Below are 16,165 nucleotides of genomic sequence, written 5' to 3' on the forward strand. Positions count from 1 at the left end.
CTCAGCCTCCAATACCACCCCCCCGTCACCATTGTCTTCTCCAAAAGCATTCCTACTCATCCATTGGAGCCATATTCCAATCTTACTCCCTCTGTGAATGCCTCCCAGAACTCCCCAGGCACAACTGGATATGCAACTCCAAAAGTGTTTCGTACATGTCACCGTGAAAACATTCATCATGTATGCATAATAATATAAGAGTCAATACACACTGAGCACTTACAAATGTGCCCAGCGCTGTGTGCTCATGCTCCACCTGCTGCCGGACAACAACCCTCTCAGATAGGCATTATTGCTCATCTATCTCCTCCTTCAGTCCCAGGCTGTGAGCACTTACAATTCATGAACCATGCATACCTTATTTGTCTTCATATCACCAACACCTCACTCAAGGGTTAGCACATAATTCAGGCTCGGTTCATTTGGATCCATTTAACTGCACTGCTGGTTTTTGAGCCAAAAAGTGCTACTGGCTCCCCTATTAAATGATGGAGCCATGGCTTCTCCAAAGGTCAGATTGAAGGCATGTGACTGACACCTGATTTGTCTCAAGTCTTGGGGTCAGGAGCAAAGACGAGTGAACTTGGCACATGACGGATCACGATGGAGCCCAGCTGTTTGAAAATCACCATGCAAAGCCCACAACAACCAGGAGAGAACAGCTGGCAAAGCAAGTGCCATGTCAGCGGCTGATTTCTGCTGCAGCATCTCCAAACACTACCAGCGTGTCCAGCTGGTCAGATGCTCCTTCTGAAAGCATGAGCCATCCATCACTGACTGATGACTCAGTTCTTAAGCCAACTGGGAATAATCATTTGTTATTATGGGTCCATGTGAAATAAATTCATATGGATCCATATGAAATAAATTCACCAATATATATAAATGCATTGAGTGGTAATGCTTCTTCATACAATAAATAGCTGCTGAGGACATACCATTTTCAGGTAAGAAGATGAATAAAACCAGGCTACTGCCTGTTCATGGTCCCATAGGAGTGAAAGACAGGAAAATGAATCAGTACAATGAACTGTGGTATCCCTTAAGCCTCAGTTTCCTCATCTTTGAGTTGGGGAGAATAATAGTACCTACTTCATAGAGTTTGTGTGAGAGGGTCTTAAGGGTTAATGCAATGTAAAGAGCTCAGAACAGGGTCTGGCACATAGAAAAATCTGATCAGTGTTAACATTAGACAAAGCACTGTGGAAACAAAGAAATGGACCAGGGCCCACATGGGGCCAGGAAAGATTTCCCAGGAGTAGTGATGTGAGCAAGACCTGGAAGGATAAGGAGATGCCCACATGCCCAGAACAGCAGGGGGAGGAGAGTCTAGGCAGAGGAAGGAAATACCAGGGACAAAGAAACAAAGATTTAAATGATAGAGACAATGCTATTCAGTCAGCAAATCCATTTCTTCATCCTCTTGGACACATAGCTAAACTACATTTCCCAGGGTCCCCTGCAGTTAACTGGGGTCACATGATTGAGCTCTAGCCAATGAAAGTGGTATAAGATCTGACTCCTAACCCTTCTTGAGTACCCTTCCAGGCACTTTCATCCTCTTCTCTGCTACTGGTTGGATGACTCTGAGCTGAGCTTGCAGACACTTTTAGAGATGGAAGGAAACCCGGATCCCCAAGTCATTGCTTGGAGGAGAGCTGCCCAGGAAAGCCACCCAACCAGGAACAGCACATTGGACTGTATATAGTGGTAGATAAAGTTTTACTGTATAAGGCACTGACATTTCAGGGTTTATTTGTTACCTCTGCAGAGCCTAGCATTACTTATCCTGATAATATGGTATGACACTTCAATGTTGAGCTTGAACTATAATTAGAAGTCATTCACTAAAATTTAGATTTATGGGAGAAAAGCCTGACAAGATGAATAGGGATCGATTTGCAAAGGAGTCTCACTAAGAACTGGGGAGTTTGTCCTCTAGGCAAATGACCAGGAAATTATGAAAAAGTTTTTACTAGAATAGCAGAATCAAATGTGTGCTTTCAAAAGACCATCCTAAAAACAAGGAAGAAGAAAAACCTGGATGGAGGTGAGGCTGGAAGTAAAAATTCAGTTACTAAAGACCATCAGCTATGAGGTCTTGAAGACAAGGACTGTATTGTGCTTGGCATTCTATCCCAGGGCTTTGCTCAGTGCATGGCACACACAGGCACTCAGTACAACTGGATGGAGGGAGGGAGGGAGGGATGGGTGGATGGATGGATGGATAAACAGGCATGCAGATGTTATTATAATAATCCTAGTGAGAGATAATGAGGCCTTAGGATTATGGCAGTGGAGATGAAAAGAAGGGACAGACTGAAGATATATTTAAGAAGTCAGAGTAGGACAGGGCTTGGGGACCAACTGGCTATAGAGGATGATGGATTTCCAAGAAACATCAAGTTCAGGGTCCTAAAGTCAGAGCCCAGAGGCAGGGAAGACAAATGGTAGATGAGCGCCCTGTCGCCAGCCAGGCTTTCAGAAGGACCATCTCGAGACTTGGCCTTTCGCCAGACATTCAATACATATTTTCTCATAATCTCTGCAAACAGCTTTGCATCCCCCGCAGAGACAAAGGAATTAAAGGGAGCAGATTTATCGATTTCCTAATATTTCCTGGCTCATCTTTTGGGGCTATTGCCAGGTCTGCTGCAGGTCTATGTTCTCCCTTCACTCTCCTCCCTCCTTTCTCTGGAAGCCAGTGTTTTCTCCCAAATCCTTCCCCTCTTGAACCTTTTGAGAATTTCTTCACCTTCCTGATTCTGTGATTCCCTACTCAGAAACTCCTTCCACCTAAGCAGGCAATCACATTCTATACCACAAATTGGGGAACTTTCTCTACAAAGGGCCAGATAGTAGAAATTGTAGGTTTTGTGGGCCATTCAAGCTCAACTCTGCTATTCAGCCATAGACGATATGAAAATAAATAAATACAGTTGCTCGCCAATAAACTTGACTGACAAAAACAAGTAAAGGGCCTGACTTGGACCCAGGACCTTAGTTTGCCAACACCTTCTCTAGACTAATTCAAGACCATATTAGAGTGGAAACCACAGCAGGCAACTGGCTGACCAGCTCTGGCCAGATTGGTCCTCAAGCTCACCGCCCACGCCTGGGTCTGGTCCTCAGATTGCAGGACCAAGAGCTGATCAACTCATCACTCCAGACAGACTCCCAGTAACCAGACTCACAATGAACTAATTATAAATCAGAATGCCAAAATGCCTGTTTTTTCACAGGGGTCATCAGAATTTCTCTTTTTGCAGCCGCAAGGTTCTGGTCCCTTAACCAGCACACAACTCTTCTTGCTACCACATCACACAAAGTTCAAATTAGAAACCCTGTGGCTTCCAAGGGAGCAGTGCCAAATGCAAGTGGTCAGGGGGTGGACTCTGTTGCTGTCAAGAAGTAGCATTTGTTCTCACTTCAGTAATCTTTGCTTATCTCCACAGAGGCTATTGGTTTAGGGAACAAATATAGCATTCCAAATAATACCCATAACGAGTTTTAAAACCAATAATAAATAATAAAGTAAAAAACACTGGATTCAAATCCCCAGCTCAAATCCTACCAACTCGGTGGCCTCAGGGGCACTGCTTAACCTCAACATGCGACAGTTTCCTCATCTGTAAGTCAGTGATTGAATAATGTCTACCTTAAGGACGGTCTGAGGAGCATAAAATAATCTATAAGGGTTAAGGTATGTGCCAGGCACATGGTAACGGTGTGGTAGGCATGAGATATTTTATTATTATAATTATTATCATCACCATCATCATGATTACGTCTACATTATTGTTATTTATTATTATTATTACTTATTGTTGTTCAAAGAGGTTAAGGGACATCTCAGAGCCAGCTACACAGGGAAGAACCTGGGCCTTGATAAATTTCCGCTCACCAGGGCCCGTAACAACTCCATTATCACAGCCATAAACCACTGGGGGCACCTTCAGCACACTGTCTGATATAATGCTGTACTCTGGGTGACAGAGGCCAGCCCATAAATAAATCAGACCAAGCTTCAAAGCCAAGATATTCAGACTCCTAAAATTTAGTGGTTTGCTTCTCCTCACAGCTAACACCACGCTCCTGTCCACGGGACCCAACTATTCTGTCACGCTCGCTGGTCTAATGAAGATGGGGGGTGGGAAGGATCACGGCAGAAGTAAGGGAGGCCGGAAGCAGAAGGGAGAAGCACGATGGTGGTAGTGGTGGATGGACAGACCACAAGTCAACCACCACTACAGCCTTTCAAGGGATCAGACCTACTGCCTTTCACCTCCTCAGCCATTTGAAACTAACAGAAATTGACCCAGGACACAGCATGTAGCATGCAGACTGAGCATAACTTGGTGGCCACAACAATGGGTCAAACACTAGACCAAGAAGTCAAAGTTACTTTGGCATACCTTCTCCCCAGGGTATCTTTAAAAAGAAAAACAGGGACACCTGGGTGGCTCAGTCGGTTAACCATCTGACTTTGGCTCAGATCATGATCTCATGGTTTGTGAGTTCGAACCCCACATTGGGCTCGGCACTGACAGTCTGGAGGCTGACTGGGATTCTCTCTCTCCCTCTCTCGTTCTGCCCCGCCCCCAGTTGCATGCATGTGCTGTCTCTTGTGGAGGGCCGCCAAGTTTTCTGTCTGCCTCAGGCAAGGATTATCACTCCCGTTGAGTGAGCCAGTAAACAAGATTTGCATCTGGAGGCTGGAGATTGCCAAAATAACTTTGGCGACTGTCTTGCTGAGCTAGACACAAGTGGCCAAGGCACACAAAAGATCAAAACCATATTCAGTGTTAGTTCTCCATCCCCCAAGATTGCTGAGGCAAAGTCGGGGCGCTTCTTTGATATGCATTCGACTCTGTAGCCTGCCTAGGTCAGCTTGCCTTGTTTTCCCCCCTGAAGACTATATAAAGAACAGTTCTTTGAATAAACGCTCTCTTTCGCCTGATCAGAGAACCGTGAGTTCTGTCTTTACTCTTTGCATCTCCCTCTCCTGCCCTCTTTTTCTCTCCCTCCCTCAGGAGAAGGACCGGTGACGATTCTCCGCCCTGCCGGTCAGGGCAGACGAAACAGGTACCGCTGATCACCGGGGACAAGCAGCCCCTGCTCGCGGGTTACGACAGTCTCTCCCTCTCTCTTTCTCTCAAAATCTCAAAATAAATAAATAAACTTAAGAAAAAAAGAAAAGAAAGAAGAAAAAACAGATCCATTCTCATTGGTCCAGGCCAGCCAACGCCGGGCGAAGGGAAAAGAGGCCGAAATGGGGAAGAGGGGCCACGAACAAAATGTCAGGCGAGCAACCCAGACCTGCTCACCACATCCTCACTTTGCTCGGAGATCAATTACATAACAAGTTTACATGCTCTAAAGTCAATCATGACATCAATTCCAAAATGAGATTTATTTCCTCTCCTGAGTCGAAAGTCGCATATTGACACACGTCTGCTACTTGGCGCCCTTCTTGTAAATTAATGCCTCTTTTCATCAGGGTTTGCATGGTGATGAGAGCAGGTGGTTTTTAGTGGCAGAGTCAGGCTCCAGCTGCATGGTTTGAAATTAAACCTCGGGGTGCAGCTTAATCCCATGCGATTCACTCTCTCCAGGCTGAAGACCGCAGCCCCACAACCACCCGCAGGAAAGGCTCTCTTCTGGGCTCTGTGAGCTGGGAAGGGTTGCCTTCCCCACGCCCTCGTTCTCTTCTGCCCACGCTAACCCCTTCCTGAGTCCTTGGGAAGGCAGAAAAAGGGGCACTTTGCTTGGATAATGACACCGCCTGGTTCTCTAGTATGAGGCCATTCAGAATGCAAAGCACAAGGTTTTGATCTTTTGGAGGCTTCGCTCTGATGACCCAGCAGAACCTGGAGGACCAGGGTTGGGGCCATGATGAGACCCTTCAGGATGGAGTCAGGACTCCGTGGGGAGAATCAAGAATCTGAAGAGACCAGGAGGATCCCAGAGTGGAAAAGGAAGAAGGGCGACAGAGAGAGAAGAGGCTTCCAGGTAACAAAGATTTCAGTGTGGACTGAGAAGCAATCCAATAAAGCAGCAAAGAAACTGCTTTCACCCTCAGTGTGTTCTCCTTGGTTGGCTGTGGGGAAGAGTTTTCTTCTGGCAATAGTCTGCATTGTCACACCCCTGCAGATGTCATGGATATTAGCAAGGGTTCCCTCCTGTGCTGACACTCTGTCTGCCTTTCTGTGACAGCCTATTGAGAGCTCTAGAAGGACATTATTATGATAATAGCAATAGGGATTATAATAACAGCAAACAGAGATTTAATGCCTAGCGTGTGTTGGGTGCCGGTCTAAGCACTTTACAAATATTAACTCATCTCATCCTCTCAACGGCCCTCTCAGGGGGCACGCCTATTATCTTCATTTTACTGATGAGGAAAGTGAAGAGCAGAGAGGTTAAGGAACTTATCCAAAGTCACAGAGCCGGACAGTAGACCAAGCTTAAATTCAAACCCGGGCACTCTGACTCCAATGAAAGACCAGAGCTTGTGGCCACATCCAGGAGTTTGGTGCCAGGAAGGGAGAGGTCCATGGCAAAAGTGAGCTATGAGAGAGGACTTGAGTAATTGCCTAGAACACCTAGAACACCTAGAATGTGCTGGCGTCCAGGACTTATTTAGTATAAAGGAGTAGGGGGCATGGCAGGTGGGTGATTCCACTTGGCTGGGTAGGCTGGGAGTAGTAGACAAACTCGGTAGGCAGTATCCGTTACATTAGGGAATGAGACCCTGACAAGTTCCCACTTCCTGCATGTGACCTTTATCCCTTCTCTGACCTTTCTTATATATTGGATAGGCAGAGCCCATTAATTAGGCAACAAATATTATTTGAGAGCCTCCTATGAGCTAGACACCATCCTAGGTGTGGGGAGCACACAGCAGGGAACAAGACAGCGCCCTGCCTTTAATGCGCTTGCTTTCACATGGGCCCAGAGGAATGCCTTTGGAGCCAGAAATGGAGTGAGTGGACGGGATGAGCACATCAAAAAGGTGGCCTTGAAAACAAATGACCAAATATACTCTGGAAATAAAGTAATTTTTTATAGCCTTTTTACACCAGTCTGTAGGGAATCTTGGTGCTAAGGAAACCAATTTGATAAACTGTCTTCAAAAATCAGGGAATTTTCTTGCATGTGGCAATTACCCTAAGTCTTTTAAGGTTTAGCTGAATGCCAAAAAGTGGTTCCAATAAACTCATCATAATGAGTCATTTCTATCACCTTTTATGAGTTCCATACATTTTTAAAGTGATAATATTTGAATGCACTTTGCAAATCATGGTGCTTTCCCAAAATGATACCTAAGTTCACATGACAGCATTTGGGTAAGTGAGTGCGGCATACATTCCTCTATATAGTAAACAAGCAATTACTGAGCACAGGCTCTGTGCTGGGCCTATGACATGCAATGGTGACAAAGACAAAAGCTTTGCCCTCAAGGGTCTATGGGATAGTGGAGACACAGATAATCAGCAGACAATCACAATGCAGCATGATACATAGCACTAAGTAAACAAGCACCCAGTACCAAAAAGGACCTAGACTTGAAGGGTCAGACCACATGAAGGAAGTGACATCTGAGACCCACAGGATGCAGAGCAGTGAGCATTAAAATATCCTGATAAAAAACACACCATCACTTCTGTAAAGAACATTCCAGTTTCAGAAAAAGGTAGGTTTGAATCCTAGCTGACCTATTGGGTGTTTGGGGGCAGATTCTTTCCTTTATCTGAGCCTTGGCTTCCCAATTTATGAGATGAGCAAAGAAATACCTACTTTGCTGGCTTAAATTAAGGATTACTTATAAATTGCCTAGCACCATGCCTGGCACACAGTAAGTGCTTACTAAATGGAAACTATTGGTTTGATGTTAGTGAGATGCCAGTAAACATCCATCCCTTTCAATGAAGCTGAAGTAAGCCTGAGCTGAGAAGCAGGGGGTGGCCAGGGAAAATAAAGCAAAAACACTGCCATATTTCCTCATTAAAACCTGGCTTCACTTTAGAAACATGGAGATTTTTCCTTCCTCTTTTCCTATATGTAGTGACTAACTAACCTACTCTGAAGTGGGAGAAATGCCACCTTCCCCTCCAATAAATAATAAGGTGAAATTTTCCAACATGCTCCAGGCCACCCGGGTCTCATCTTTGCAAGGCAGCAAGAAACCTCTCCTGAGTGCTGAGGGTGACCGTAATTGAATCATTTGGCATGAAATTGGGGAAGGCACCATAATAAATCAGACCGTCTCCTGCATCCACAAAGAAGCAGGCACCTACGAGATCCTGATGCCAGATCCAGCTGAGAGGGCCCAGCCGGGGCCACAGGAGATTACATGTACTTCTGCACAGTTGGCAAATATATACTTCTTGGCAATGTTGAAAGGAAGGCTATTAAGAGGTCATCCCACCTATTTTTCTGTCTCCAGGTGGCCCTGCATTAACCTGCTGCACACAGATTGAGGTTTTGATGTGTTCAAAGATGTGCTTCGGAAAGAAGATTCCTCCGGGTAGCAAAATCAGATAGTAGGAAACACGGGCTCTGGGTCTGACAGTGTTGGAACCAAAGGAACCAAAGCTTGGTTCCATCTCTCACTAGGTGTGCGTCCTTGGGAAAGTTACGCAACCACACTGAGCTTCCTCGGTTGTAGAAATGGGCAATATAAGAATATGACTGTATTAGTGTCCAATTGCTTCTATAACAAACTGCCACAAATTTAGTGCCTTAAAACAACACAGATTTACTCTCTCAAATTTCTGGAAGTCAGAAGTGTGAACTGATTCACTAGGCCGAAGTCAAGGTGGTCTAGGTGGATTAAATCCAAGGTGGATTAAATACCGAAATGTGAGACCTGAAAGCATAAAAATCCTACAAGAGAGCACAAACAGTAACTTCTCTAACATTGGCTGTAGCAACTTTTTTCTAGAGATGTCTTCTGAGGCAAGGAAAATTAAAGCAACAATAAACTACTGGACCTACGTCAAAGTAAAAAAGCTCTGCACAGTGAAGGAAACAATCAACAAAACTAAAAGGTAACCTACCGAATGGGAGGCAATGTTTGCAAATGGCATATACAAAAAGGATTAGTATCCAAAATACATACAGAACCGATACAGCTTTACACCCAAAAAGCAAATAATCCAACTAAAAAATAGGCAAAAGACATGAGCAGACATTTCTCCAAAGAAGACATTTAGATGGCCAACAAACACATGAAAAGATGCCCAACATCACTCATCACCAGGGAAATGCAAATCAAATGAGATATCGCCTCATACCTGTCAGAATAAGTAATATCTAAAACACAAGAAACAACAGGGGTTGGCAAGGATGTGGAGAAAAAGGACTCCTCATGCACCGTTGGTGGGGATGCAAACTGGTACAGCCAAATTGGAAAACAATATAGAGGTTCCTCAAAAAGTTAAAAATAGAACTACCTTATGATCTAGCAATCACACTACTGGGTATTTACCCAAAGAGTACAAAAACATCAATTCAAAGGGATATATGCACCCCAATATTCACTGTAGCATTATTTGCAATAGCTGAATTATAGAAGCAGTGTAAGTATCTATTGATAGTTGAATGGATAAAGAAAATGTAGTATATATTCACTTTGGAATATTATTCAGCCACAAAAAACAATGAAATCTTGCCACTTGCAACAACATGGATGGAGCTAGAGAATGTTATGCTAAGTGAAAGAGAAAGACAAGTACCACATGATTTCACTCATATGTGGACTTTAAGAAACAAAACAAGTGAGCAAAGGAAAGAGAGAGAGAGACAAGCCAAGAAACACTCTTAACTACAGAGAATAAACTGATGATTCCTAGAGAGGAGATGAACGGGGGGATGGGTGAAATAGGTGACGGGGTGATGGGGATTAAAGGGTACACTCACCATGATAAACACTGAGTAATGTATACAATTGCTGAGTCACTATATTGGATGCCTGAAACTGACAGAACAGTGCACGTTAACTATACTGAAATTAATATAAAAAACTTAATAAAAAATAAAAGTCAAGGTGGTCAGCAGGACTTGTTCCTTCTGGAGATTCTGAGGGGAGGACTCAGTTCCTTGCTTTTTTTTTTCAACTTTTGGTGGCTGCTTATATTTCCTGGCTTGTGGCTCCTGCCTCAATCATGAAAGCACATCACTCCAAGCTCTGCTTCCTCACATTGCCTTTTCTGCCTCTGACTTGCCTGCCTCCCTCTTATAAAAACCCTTGTGGAGGGGTGCCTGGGTAGCTCAGTCGATAAAGGATCTGATTTTGGCTCAGGTCATGATTTCCCGGTTGGTGAGTTCAAGCCCTGTGTCAGGCTCTGTGCTGACAGCTAAGAGGCTGGAGCCTGTTTCAGATTCTGTGTCTCCCTCCCTCTCTCTCTCTCTCTCTCTCTCTCTCAAAAATAATAAATATTTTTTAAAATTAAAAAAAAACCTTGTGGTTACATTGGGTCCACCAGCATGGTTAAGAATCTCAAGATTATTAACTTAATCACATCTGCAAGGTTCCTTTTACCAATAAAATTGTATAGACTCTGGGGAGTAGGATGTACACCTATGGGGGAAGGTGGGGGGGCACAGGAGACTGTTATTCAATCTACCATAACCATAAAAGGGCAAAAGAAGACATGTGTGCAAAGCACCTAACACAGTTCCTAGCACCCAAAAGGCCCATGTTAACTGTCCATCTCTTCCCCACGCCTCACATATGACATCTGTGCCCAGAGGCATCATCGCCTGGCATGCGCTGCCCTGATTGCCTGGCATAAATGGTGCACCCCAGCACCAAGGCAGACTTTTTGACCCACGAGGAAGCTGCATATCCTCTTACCGAGACTGACTATTCCTGGCCCTGTGATGAGTCACCTCTGGCCATCAGAGGCCATTCTCCTGGCCAGGAGCTATTTACTTGCAAGGAAGAGAAACTCACTCAAACTAGATGGAGTCACTGCAGGAGACGGGTAAGCAGGTGAGCATCCAATGACAGGAAACTGGGCTGGGGGAAACTGAGGGCACTCCCCACAGCCCTCCCTCTGGTCCACGTGCTCTTGCAGCTCTGCTTCTCTCTCTGTTCATGCTCCCTAAAGACCAGCTCTAGAGTTTCTCTAGCTTGCCCAGGGGTCTAGCTGGCCTTGGCACTGACTCAGGCCCCAACATCACATGGCTTTTTTTTGCCTAATACCATCTCATCCAGCCAGTCTCTACAGCCCTTTGTTCAACTTACCAATAGAAATAATGGACTGGCCCAATGCATCATACATCCCTGTCTTAGTTCAGGCTGCAATAGTAAAGTACCGTAGACACTTATCACAACCGAAATGTCCTTCTTAGAGCTCTGGAGGCTGGAAGTCCAAGATGGGTGCCAGCCAGCCTGGTTGGACTGTGGTGAGAACCCTCTTCTGGGTTGCAGAGGGCCAACTACTTATTGTATCCTCATATGGCAGGGAGAAAGGTAGGAAGCTCTCTCGTAACCTTTATATGGGCATGAATCCCATTCATGAAGGCTCCGCCTCAGGACCTCATCTAACTCCAATTATTACCTCCCAAAGGATCTGCCTCCTAGTACCATCACAATGAGGGGGGGGTAGGCATTCAACATATGAATTTTGTAGGGACACAAACACTCAGTCCCTTAATAATCTTCCTGAGTCAGGAGTCCACTAATGGTTCAATCAGCTGTGTGGTTAAGGGGCCAAGATCACAGGCTCTTAGAAGGGGAGAGAGCCATTTCCAAAAAGTCAGTCTGGGCTTGACACTCTATTTTTTTTTTTAATTTTTTAAATCTTTTTTGAGATAGAGAGAGAGAGAGAGACAGAATATAAGTGGGGAGGGTCAGAGAGAGAGGGAGACACAGAATCTGAAGCAGGCTCCAGGCTCTGAGCTGTCAGCACAGAGCCACACATGGGGCTTGAACTAATGAATGGTGAGATCATGAACTGAGCCAAAGTTGGAAGCTTAACTGACTGAGTCACCCAGATGCCCCTGGACACTCACTCTAAAGTGTATGTACCTGACAACCACCCATCTCTGAAAGGGACTCGCAACTCTGCTAATATTCAAAAGTAATCATTAGTTTTATTAGTGCTTGGAATACCTGAGAGTCGTTAATAATAAACTGCCTAGTCATTAAGAATGAGAACTCCATGAATGGTTCACCCCAACCCCCACTTCCTTGCCCTTGCCTGGTATAGTGAGAGACACCAGCAGTGCCCAGAACCTAATGCTGCCAGCCTCTCTGTCCCTAAAAGCAAAGCTGTCCATTTCCTCCAAGGGTCCATGAAGCTCAAAAACATGGATGAGAGTGCCTCATCTCAGAACTTTAGGAAAATCCTTCTATTCCTTTAGACCTAAGACGGCCATTGTCCAGCAAGACCAGTAACCTAAGCCCTGATGTCTGAGCTTTCAATGATTAATGCAAAGTTTGTCCATTTAAAGAAATAGGGAATTAAGTCTTGATCTCAAAAAGCCAAGAATTAAGAGGCAGGCAGGGAAAGAGAAAGAATCTGGTCAATGAAAGACCTTAGCCACACCCTGAATGGCAGGGATGGGGTTAGCATGTCCTAAGAGTATCAACGGGGTCACTTATCCCTAAGGTCTTGTGAGTCTCATGACCACATGGCTATTCTCACAAAAGGGAGGTGGGATATCCCTGTGTGAATCAGCCTCTCCTGCTTCCCCCAGCCCATGGGAAGGTAGTGAAATACATGTGAGCTCGCTTCCATCCAGGCCCCTGGAGACCTCATCTGTTTCAAACACACTGGAGAAACAGGGATAGTTTAGGAGACTCTATGGGAACAGCCAGACTCCTGCCATCAGGGAGGAAAGGGGGAATCCTTCCAGGCCAGAGGTGACAGGGTTCTGACTCTGCTGAGCCCAGTGTCATGGAACGCAGAGGGAATGAGGGATGCATGCTGTGTATGTTTATCAGCCCGTTTCCAATTTTGTGTCTGAAATCAAACAGCCAAGGATCTGTATGCTTTGAATTTCAATCTGTCCCTTTAGGGCAGTCACAGGTTCTGAATACAGAGAACACGTTCTGGGGACAGTGAGCCAGCTATGTAACTACATTCATCCCTTGTGTTTTCCTTTACCACGTCCTCAGCATAGAGGCCCTCCTGGTCTTATTTTAGCCAAAATTCTCATGCCAAACAAACAAACAAAGAAAAGATAGAGACAGCCATTTTTATTTGCATCCAAGAAAAACCATCTGACCATGAACTGGAGGCACAGAATGGCTGATGAAATTTCATTTCCTCTCAAACAGCTTATCTACTGTGACATCTCAGTCCCCAGGTGACCAAGTTAGAAAAGGACTTTGCTTATCGCTGGAGGTTGGCCCCCACAAACACAGATTCTTTGTTTTCAAAACATTCTTCTCATTTAGAAAAAATTAAATACTCAGTCTATGGGGTTTCAAAATTGTAAAAGAAGTGAAAATGATTATCAAAATATAGACCATTAGAACATGGTGAGTAGCCATTGATTTTAGATAGTTTGAACTTATGTATTCTTTTTATGTTGCCTCGCATTATGCATTCTAATGTCTTTGGTCTTGTTCCACAGTCTCAAAAGTTAGATATGCTGTCTACAGATGTAAGAGATGGAATCTTAAGTTATGAGGGGTGGAAAAAAGACACATTTTCTGAGTAGGAAGAGATGATGCCAAAAGCCACTCCTAAAGCTCCCTGTAAATCAAAGCACCTGACACTCAACTTGGCCGTGAGGAGATCTGACGCTCGGACAGGTCTAAGTCTACATATCTGGCAAGTCTATAATGAATGGCTGATTGGGACTTAATCCTATTTAACTTGCAAATATGAAAAGAGAAAGCAAATGAGATACGTTTTTTCAAGGCAAATTGGTTTTATTTTTGCAGAATCAAAGGGCAGTGCTGCTTTCTTTTCCCATTTTAGACTCTATTCAAGATGTCCGTTTAAATATAATCAAAGGCTTCTTCTCTTGCCTACTGCATCAGTGTTCCTTAAATTATGGGTGATCAACCCATACAGCTCAGAAAATATCAAGCCGTGTTGTGTATTTTTTTTTTAATTTACGATCTGCTTTGATAATGGGTTAGACTACTGAGCGAGCCTACAAACGTCATGTCAATTACACTTCCTCTGGGACTGATCAATCAAAAAATATTTTTAAAAAAGATTCCATCTTTTCTGCAGAGGAAATCTTTGGCCGCCAGCCATCTACGCAAACACAACTGTGAAAAAGAACCCCAATTTGCACAAGACATCTATCCTTGTACCTTTCCCACTTTAAATTGGTCTCAAAGCTAGATGGACCCCTGCAGTTCATGGATTTCCTTCTCTGCTGCCTTGAAGGACAAAATTTCCTAAAAAAGGGTTACTAGGAGACTCAACTCGGCAAAGTAGATTGAGAAAAGCTCCAGCTCGAAGATATTCCCCCAGGAGATGGGCAACAGGATATTTTTATGGCATCAGGAGGCTAATCTGACAGGAAATGAAGGGAAACAGAGCTGTACCCACCAGCCTAAAATTCTAATGATACACTTAATCTGTTCTTTGCTGTCTCTATAGCCCCTCGTTAGCCACGCCCCATCTTTGTCAGCTGGAAGAACCGCCCATCCTTCCAGGCCTGGCCACACTGATACCTCTTCTCTAAAGCTTCGTTGGGCTTTTGGCCACATAAAGATAACCCTGAAGGAGAAAAGGTTCTTCTTTGAGGATGAATAAGAAATGGTCTGAAAATGGCAATGGGAACCAAGAGAAAGTCCAAAATCACACCCCACTGAACAGGACTTCTAGACTTCATCTGCCCTCTGATCTGACCACATGTTCCCAAGGCTCAGAACCATATTCCCAGAACCTCCCACAGAACCCAAGATATAATCAGCTCTCAGAAAACTGTTGAATGAATTAATGATGGAGGCCATAACTGGACACAAAGAAAGATGGAAAGTGGTGTTCTCTAATTTTGGAGCCATTGAGCATGACAAGATGCAAGAGGATTTGGAAGGCAGAAGCCCTGAGAATGGAAGGAAAGAAGAAGGAAGAAGGAAAGAAGGAAGGAGGGAAGGAGGGAGGGAGGGAAAAAGAAAGAGAGGGAGGGAGGGAAGGGAAGAAGGGAGGGAGGGAAGGGAGAAAGGAAGTATGGGCGGGAGGGTAGGAACTGTTGATTGTCTCCTACAGCTTAGCTCTTTGTCGAGAGCCACTCTTTGGCACCGAACGTGTTTTTGACATGCTACCTTTTATTACCTTTATTTTCTCTCTTACCAGTGCCCATCCTCATGCCTAAGTCAAATCTTAGAGATAGCAAAGGACTGCTCAGCCAGGAACATGCCTTTGATATGCAGGCTAACCCACCCAAAGCCATCTCCCCTCTATCTAACCCATACACCCCAGGAGGCAAGATTCGATTGTAATCATCCCAGGGCCAGTACCAGGCAACGAGGGACCACCTCTATAGCTTGGGGTGCACTGACATCATTAAACTAGCCAATCCTCACCTGCTTATCCTGCCCTGCCCTCCTTGCCTTTCCCGTGGAAACTCCAATAAAGGCCATGCCCTTGGCTCTCCACTCGCTCCTGCCCTTCTACCTCCTGACTACCACTGGTGCCTTCTCATTTGGCCCTGCATGGCATGCCTCCTATTTCTGTGACCTGTGAGTCTAATAAACTTTGTTTTCCTGAGCCTCTCCTGTGGCTCCTTTCGTGGCCACTCCTGACTGACAGTCACCTAAAAGAACACACACACAAAGCTCTGACTCACACAACATACACGCTGAAAGAGACTTCTCTTCCCCCACAGCTCTGCACACCCCTGGACTGGATCGCTGTGCCTCCAATGTCATTGCAACATAATAAGGTCCAATGTCATTGCAACATAATAAGGTCCTTTCTACCTTTATTTGTCCCATACTTTTTCATTCCCTGCTTCTGGATTATATCCAGCCTGCAGCCAATAAAAGAACCAAATATCCCTCCACGATGTGACCCAAGCTGGGGCCATGAGACTCTTTTTATGTTGGATCTGACAAGGGATACTATCTAGTTTGGGGGGGTCACAGAGAAACCTGCCTGCGCAAAAAGAGAATGAAATTAAATGAAGCCAAGCAGAGACAGATAGAGATCAGAGAGATACCAAGAGGCCTAGAGAGACCAAG

The sequence above is a fragment of the Suricata suricatta genome, chromosome 17, assembly GCF_006229205.1.
Source record: "Suricata suricatta isolate VVHF042 chromosome 17, meerkat_22Aug2017_6uvM2_HiC, whole genome shotgun sequence".
NCBI lineage: Eukaryota > Metazoa > Chordata > Mammalia > Carnivora > Herpestidae > Suricata > Suricata suricatta.